Genomic DNA, 9,155 nt, shown 5'->3' on the forward strand with positions numbered 1-9,155 from the left:
AGCACTTTGACCAACAATGAGCGGGCAGAGGTTGTACGACCAAGTTGAATTCTGCTTGGTCCGTGTTACAGTACTCTTGGTGAGATGCCCTCCCCCCGTCGTGTGTGTGTGGGGGGGAGCTACTTCGCGCTACGTGCAACCTCCGTGGGGTTGGGGAAGTCCGGTTAATTTGCGAGGCACACGTGCTGTCGGCGTCCTAGGAACGGGGGTACCCAGACTTGCCTGCCTGTGTCCCATGGCGTGGCTCCATCGACGGCCCAGTATGGCCCCATTTCAGCAACAACAACCGAAGACCCTCGCAAGGGGCCAAGCCTCGTGAGGCGGAGGACACCAGGACCTCCTTGGGGGGCGGCCTCACGAGGCTGGCTCCCGAGGAGCGGAGATATCAATGCAAGGTGCACGTCGCGAGGTTCACATGACGTGAGCCATGACGACCAAGGCCAGGCGGGTGCCAGCGGGCACAGTGTACCAGTTTCCCCTTTGGTGCCAAGGAGGCAAGCGCAGGCGCGGAGTCCCGAGGAATCAAGGAAAGGTTTCCATATCGGTGCAACAAGACCAAGACCGCCAGAATGACGGGTCGGAGGTCATCGTGGAGCCCACTGCAGCGTCACCACCAGAGCCTTTGAGGCGAAGTCTACTTTTGTCAGGATAGCTTGTAATAGTTGTCTCCCTTTGAATTTGGCCGTTGTGGGATCCCTTCCCGCCTACATTTGGGAAGAGGACCAAGGCCACTATAAATAGGACCTATCCACCACCATAAAGGGGATCGGATCCATTCCACCCTGGCCACCTCACTAGCTCATCAAGCTCAAGAACACCTCACCTCCTGAGGCCGTTCGTCGATTGTACTAGTTCATCCTCAGCCCCTCGAGGCAATCCACCAAAAAGCTGGAGTAGGGTATTACACCGCAAGGTGGCCCGAACCAGGATAAACTGTTGTGTCTCTTGTCCCTTGGGTTCGTCGAGCTAGGCCATGGGATCGTTGAGACGGCAGGTTGGGAAGAGGGAGTCCTCCGCATGCACCCCAGTGTTTGAACCTCTAAAGGGTCTGTGAAACCCTGAATCCGACACGTGCCACATCAAAAGTTATGAATGGTAGTTAAATATCACACACCACACCCTTTTCCTACATAGAGTAGGTCCACCCGCATGTGGTTCGTATGTGGTCTGACCCTTCTCGCGCCACAAGCACACATTTGTGGGTCGGCACACAGTCCACCTTTGTCGGGAAGCGAAAGGGGAAGTTAGACCATATATATATATATATATATAGGGCTGGACTATTCTGTTACTACTAACAGAATATTATTCTGTTACCCCTGGGCTCTATAAGTACAAACATACATATATATCAGTACGACTACTCTGTTTTTCACACGAGAAAACAGCAGGATCCGTCATGTCGTATTCAAAATTACTCTTAAACGGTTGCGAAGTAGAGAAAACGTTCAACATGACTAAGTTTCGCATTTTCGATAGCTATCCAACGGTATATTATTTGCCATATTTCGACAAACTTTTTTAAAAAATTGCGATCAAAATCAAATTTGAACGTATTCGAATTCGTTTTTAAACCGTAAGTAATTAGAAAAATATTTCTATACGAAAAAGTTGCGCATTTTACATAGCTTTCCAACGCTGTATCATTTGCGTCAATCCGACAAACCGTTTGCAAAAAAATTGCGAAAATACATTTTGCCTAGAATTTCACCATTTTTCAAATTACTTTTAAATCATATAGAATTAGAAAAAATAATACATTTATGGAAGATGCGGATTTTCACCAGCTTTCCAACGCCATCTTATTTGCTCAATTCCGACAAACCTTTGAAAATTGAGTCCAAAATACGATTCACGTTTTCGATTTTGAAAAAAATGGTTTTTTCAAAACTGCTCTTAAACCATAATGATTTTGCAAAAACGTTCAATATACATGAAATATGGTTGTCAAGAGCTTTCCAACGATATATTACACGCCATGGTCCGACAAAAAAATTACAAAAAGTTTTTGAACTAAAGAAGACGATCTGTTAAACACAATTGAAAGCATCAGTTCAACCACTTCGAAAACATCAGTACAACCACCTGAAACCGTCAGTTCAAAAAGGGTAACAGAATAATATTCTGTCACATGTAACAGAATAGCCCAGATGTATGTATGTATATATATATATGATGGACTCCTATAGGTTTTGTGTTACGGTAGGGTGAGATTTCAGACCTAGCTATTTGGGGGCATGCATCGTAGCTAGGATTCCCTTACCGCCGACACGAAGTGGGGTTTGTGGGGGGGTGGCTGACTAGCAATACTGTGCTTTTGTGCGACAGGTGCCATATCAAAGTTGTGCATTGGGTATTTGAACATCAAACCACCCTCTTCATACATATATTTGGTCCACATGCAAGTGTGTTCGTGTTCTGACCCTCTCACGCATTATTCTTTTTGCCAAATTTATAAACAACACACGATTTGGATGTAGAAACCGTCTGCGGTTGGGTACACAACAGACACGGTTCTGTCAGACTACCCATGTGCCACGCCCGTGCCCTGGAGTCCCTCACATCAGTACAGTAGATTGGGATCCACGAGGCTTGCCTCCCGGTCTCGAAAATATCTACAGCCTCATAATCTCGAAAATATCTATCGCCTGGAAGGTTTTAATGTTTGATAGAACACTATTAGTATGTGTGGACCGTGTGCGATGTTTGTTACTCCCGCTCTGCTTCAGTCCCTTGACTCAAATTTTCAGTAGCCCCAACATTTTACTCCCGCCTCTGCATCCCTCACAATCTCAAAAATATCCGCTCGCCCTTGATCGAAATTTTCAGTACCACCGCCTTGTTACTCCCGCCTAGAAAATTTTTCAGTTGTCGCAGTGTTTCCTCAAACACCACCTTGCCCCCTCCACACACACCACACACTCCCCAAACCTCCACTCACACAGACGCACACCACACTCGAAACCATTGGTAGGTCGCCGCCATCACCGCCGCCTCCATCCTCAACCTCTGCCTGTGTGCCGGGGAGCTCGAGGAGCCAATGGCCAAAAAGAGGTTTATCGCGGCCTCTTAGCCCGACGCCGGTGAGGTGGCCGCCGAGGTGTCCCCGTCGTCCTCCATGGGCTCTTTATTGATCAGCCGTCGCCGGTCCCCCGATTTGCCGGCCGCCGCGCCCCTATGCCGGTTCGAGGACTTCCCCGTCCTCCCTCAGACCCGACAACCGACGAGGTCCTACCTTGGGGTCTAGCAGGGCGGTGGGGGACGTGGGTCACCGAGATTACAGATTGGGAGACGCACACCCGCCGATGGCTCGGTAGCTTCCACATGGCCGACCATGCGGCCATGGAGTACGACCGTTGGCAGGTCCGCTACCACCGCGCGGAGGCTAGGCTCAATTTCCCCTTTGGCACACATCCGGTCGACCTCGTTCCACCAGAGCCAGGGGTGGTGAGCTCGGCAATGGCGCGGGAGGACCGCAAGGCATGGGAGGGCCTCGAGGCCAAGGTCGCCAACGAGGCCTACATGCAAGAGCTTCACCGGCAGCACCCGGAGCTCATGCAGGCGGAGCGAGCAATCTTTGTCGGCATGGAGGGTGGCGAGATTATCGCGCTCTTCTTCGATGACGAGGTCGACGGCGGCGAGGAGGGCGGCGCGGAGGGCATCTAGGTGGGCGGCAAGGACGAGGAGATCGACGTCGACGAGTGGAGGAGTGTCTTCCCCAATGACCTCGACGACAGCACCAGCCTAGACCCGGATCGCGGCACACCATACCCGATGAGGAAGGATTGGCTCGACCTCTACTTCGACTAAAAGTATTTTAGCTTAGCTTAAATTTATGTTTTATGTTCGGTTATGCAAAACTATCTATATTTATGTTTTAATGCATGCTACTTTCGGTTGAACCTGCTTTGAACTTGATCAAATTGAAGTTTACAACATTAAGTTTAGGGGATCGACTAGAAACGGCCAAAAATTGTTGGACTATATATATCCACTAAGGGTTTTATTCCTTTATCTTTTAAAGGATCGGCTAGAGATGGCCTTATGCCTTGTTTATTTTAGTTCTTCACAATGTGATGCTCTATATGTGCAACTATTTGCCATGCAGCTCAATTTCATCAATAATAGTTTCAACAATACCACTATGAATTATGATATTTGGTTGCTGTTAAGGATATTGCAGTTAACATGCCTTTTCATTTTTTAACTATAACTAGTGTACTTTAGACCTGCACAATACCAGTTTGAATGACTATTTGCTTGTTTTTAAATGTTATGTTTGATGTAGTTAACACACATTTCCACTTCTTGTTTTGTTTAACTAGGGTGCTTAAGCCTACACACTGAAGCAATCATTTGTAGATTATGTGTCTACCATGGATATATTTGGTTGATGTTTAGCTTGTTGTGCTTAGCATGCCTTTATATGTACTCATACAGGATAATATTGAGAACAATGTTGTTTTCCATCGAGGTTAGTTTCATCGCATTGCTTATATGTACTCACTGTTCAGGATCTCGGTAGCCGGTACCATATAGCCTGGGGATGATAAGGGATTAATCATCGAATCGGACATTTCACTGAATATATCTGTAACCCATTTATCAGTAGGTTAACTAGGGCCATATTTAATATATCTGAGGCTACATAGCAACATGCATTGTATTGAATGACTAAATATGCAATCCCAGGCTACATAGCAACAAGGAAGAGTGTTACCTTAATGTTCTGATGATGTCTAGATATACATGTAATAAAATCTTATATAATGGGATGGAGGGAGTGTTGTACTACATCATTTTTCAATTGTTGTTTAGCTTCTAATATGAACTTAGTGCTTTTAGGTACATATCTCATTGCCAAAGATCCACACATCGACCCTTTCTGTGTATGGGGCAATGAGATATTCATGAACCAACATCAAGTGAGGAAACGGATAAAGATTGTTATTAAAATGGGTCAAAAGATGTCAATCGAACTATTTGTTTACACTTTATGCAAGACAACAGTGAACTGCGGGATGGTAAGTTAGAACCCTATAGCCTTCTTTTTACTGCCCGTAATGAGTTGTGTTAGATGACAATGTCTGAATCTTTTTTCCTTTGTAGTGGATCCTGAAGCAGTTTACTCAAGATTACCTCTCAAACTACATGATTGCCGGCCGGCCATCACAAGGGGTTGGAATAGAGTCGTGCATGCCTTCTGCATCCAGGAGAGCACAATAGGGCCATTTTGCTTCACCTTGTTCAGCAACCAGAATGTATGTTGCCTCTTTCTTTACCATTTGTAATAGTACAAGTATAGAACCCTGGTTCATCATTATTTATTTAGTGCTTATGTAATTCTTAAACATATGTACCTGTGAATCGAATAATGCATTGGTTGTTTGAACCTCATGGATATGAATAAAGCTATATCCTACTTTCAAGTTTAAATTAGTACAATTTTAAATAGCAGCAATTAAATTAGGGCGAAACTACGGTGTGCAGGTCATTACGGCGCACACGGTTAATAAAGCACAATGTGTGCGATATACATCATAATCCGACATGGTTCACAGAGAGGAAATGTGTGTAACAATGCACACAATTGTCGTTTGCAAAGCGTGTGTGATGTCAGACACTATCACATATGGTGTGGGAAAACTAAATGTGTGTGATTGTCTACCTATCGTACACGGTTTATAATCATGAACTATTTGTGATGTGCCTGGCATCATAGAGCCATTTTGGTACATGCCTTGAAAACACCCGTGCCTGGAATCTGCCTGGTTTTAGGTAAAACCACAAAACTCCGACTGCGGTGGCAATGCGAGCACAAACGAGTAGCAAGGATGAAGCGTTTGGGATATTCGATATATCGGAAATGGTTATATACGGACAACTGTATGCACCAAGGTCCCCTATCCCCGACGGTTTCTGGGCCGTGTGGGAAGGACCCCCCTATCACCCACACTCACTTGGCGATGGTCCCAAATGTCGTCGTGGAAAGGGGTTAAAAACCATTTGTATAGCACCGACGTGTACCAGTGTATTTCCATCTCATGGGAATCATTTTGATATCCATCTTTTATATCACATAACTGAAATATTTAGTAATTGCTAGTTTAATCTGAATTGACTTTAAGTATTATTATGATGAGACAATCTCATCATAATCAACTCCTTGATCTTGTCATAAACTATTTGCAGCAAGTCAAGCATTGTAAAACATTTTTATCTTTATCAATCGATAGGTCCATAACTACACTTTAAACTTTAAGTCTTTCAGAGGGTCTATCAAGTTCTAAATTTGATTTATGTGTATGGATACTATCTTGGATTATTTTGGCGTATAGCCAATTCTGGATTTAGGGCCATGATTTGTCTTCAATGTATCTATATTTTTTATTGTTCATTGCTATTGTAGTATCAATCTTGGATGTTTTATATGCAACTTTATGCAATTATATATCATTTTACGGAACGAACCTATTAACTTAGTGCCTAGTGTCAGTTGATTTTTTTGCTTGTTTTTGTCTTTTAAGGAAATCAATATCAAACAGAGTCCAGATGGAGAAAAAACTTTGGATTATTTTTTTCAAGACCTAAAGAGACCGTAGAAGGTTTGAGAGAAGACCAGACGAGCCACGGACGAGCGACGAGCTTGGGAGGCACACCCTAGGGGGCCCCCCAGGCTTGTGGGACCCTCGTGGCACCTCTTGACCTAACTCCACCTGTATAAATACTGAAATATTCCCCTGACATCAGAGAGCCACCCGAAATACTTTTTCCGCCGCAAGTTCCTGTTCTCGTGAGATCCCATCTGGAAGCCTTCTCTAGTAATCTGCCGAAAGGGGAATCGATAACGGAGGGGCTCTACATCAACCTTGCTTCCCTTTCGATGATGTGTGAGTAGTTTACCACAGACCTACGGGTTCATAGCTAGTATCTAGATGGCTTCTTCTCTCTCTTTGATCTTCAATACAATGTTCTCCTCGATGTTCTTGGAGTTCTATTTGATGTAATCACTTTTTGTGGTGTGTTTGTTGGGATCCGATGAATTTTGAGTTTATGATAAGATTATCCATGAATATTATTTGAGTCTTTTCTGAACACTTTTATGCATGATTATTATAGCTTTGTATTTCTCTCTGATCTATTGATTTGGTTTGGCCAACTAGATTGATTTTTCTTGCAATGGGAGAGGTGATTTGTGATGGATTCGATCTTGCGGTGCTCAATCATAGTGATAGAAAGGGACATGACACGTATTTGTATCATTGCCATTAAGGATAAAAAGATGGGGTTTATTCATGCATGAGTTTACTTTGTCTACATCATGTCATCCTACTTAAGGCTTTACTCCATTCTTTATGAACTTAATACTCTAGATGCATGCTGGATAGCGGTTGATGTGTGGAGTAGTAGTAGTAGATGCAGGCAGGAGTCGGTCTACTTGTCTCGGACGTGATGCCTATATACATGATCATTGCCTTGGATATCGTCATGATTATTTGCTTTTCTATCACTTGCCCAACAATAATTTGTTTACCCACCGTATGCTATTTTCAAGAGAGAAGCCTCTAGTGAAAACTATGGCCCTGGGTCTACTTTTATCCTATATTAAAGTCCTAAAAATACCTTGCTGCAATTTTATTTACTTTATTTTATTTTGTATTTTTGTGTTGTCTATCTATCACTATTAAATCTTTGCAAATAACTGTCGAGGGAATAACAACCCCTTGTTTGCGTTGGGTGCAAGGATTTCTTATTTTGTGTGCAGGTACTGCTAACGAGGTATTGCATGGTTCTCCTACTAGATTGATAACCTTGGTTTGTAACTGAGGAAAATACTTACCTCTAATGTACTACATCATCCTCTCCTCTTCAAGGAAATCCCAACACAACTCACAAGTAACAGGCCCATCAACGCTTCTCTGTGTATTATAGGTTCATTGTTTGATTAACAATATTTCATCTGCACATCTTGAAGATCTGCACGAATTTTCCAACCTACATAGTTCAGCTGCATGTTCGACCAAAGTCTCTATATCTTATGTAGAGCCTTCTGTATCAGTCGCAACAAGAAATATTAGAACCGCTTCTAGTGTTTCTTTTCTTTCACCTGATCACAATTATTATGTAATGTTGTGGAGTTGCACTGTCCTCCCACTCACTCTTTTGCAGGAAACATTTTCTTCAAAATTTCCGCACTCTATGACAAAACACTTTGCCTCGGCATAGTGATAGAGGAATACCCAACCATTTGGGATAACCTACAAAGTAGCACTTATTTCAACAAATTTGATGACACTCTTTTCAGTGTAAAAGCCATAGTCTCTAATGCATCTCATTAAAAAATTGGTGAAATAATCAATATCATCTTTGATCTCACCATGTCATACATAGCTTGATTACATCTACTCAAAACATTCTACTCTTAGTAATGTTTTGGGAAGTGCAAGCTACAAAATTCTTTCACAGCTCATCAGACATTCGCTAAATTTGTAACTCAAAATCTTTCTGCATTCTAATTGTAGAACCATAATTTTTGTTATAATAAGTCCTACTTCATTGTGGAAAAACCATTCGAAACATTTCAAAAGATCCATATTTATGTGTGAGTAAATATAAATATCTACTGAGTCAATCTTCAAGATAGATACACCCATTGCTTGCAACAACACTTATTGTACTACACACATCAATATGCATGTTCCAATTATTTTATTGCTCTTTCTTTATGATCTGTGAACGATATTTTAGTTTACTTCACTATTTGGACAAAATTTGCAAGTGTGTGATGATTCATAATCAGATGACTTCAAAATCTATCACTATGGAATTTCTCCATGCTGGTTTCTCCAATGTGACTAAATGTAGTGCCACACATATGTGGTATTCTATTAGTCTTGCGACATTTAGTGTCAGTGGTATGGATGTTCAATTCTATCATCAATATTCATAACTTACATCCTATTCATAATAGGAGTATGACGCTTTTGTTCATTACATTGAGCAACTATTGCTCTCTTATGAACAACCTCCTTGCAATTTCTATGCAATGGGTTAGAGTGTACAAAACTCTAAAATGAATTATGAAAATAAATTCAGAGGTAATATGTTGATGAAAAAGTATCATAACTTTTACAAGATTTTCAACACATATTTTA

Source organism: Triticum urartu, chromosome 3 (assembly GCF_003073215.2).
Source record: "Triticum urartu cultivar G1812 chromosome 3, Tu2.1, whole genome shotgun sequence".
Taxonomy (NCBI): Eukaryota; Viridiplantae; Streptophyta; class Magnoliopsida; order Poales; family Poaceae; genus Triticum; species Triticum urartu.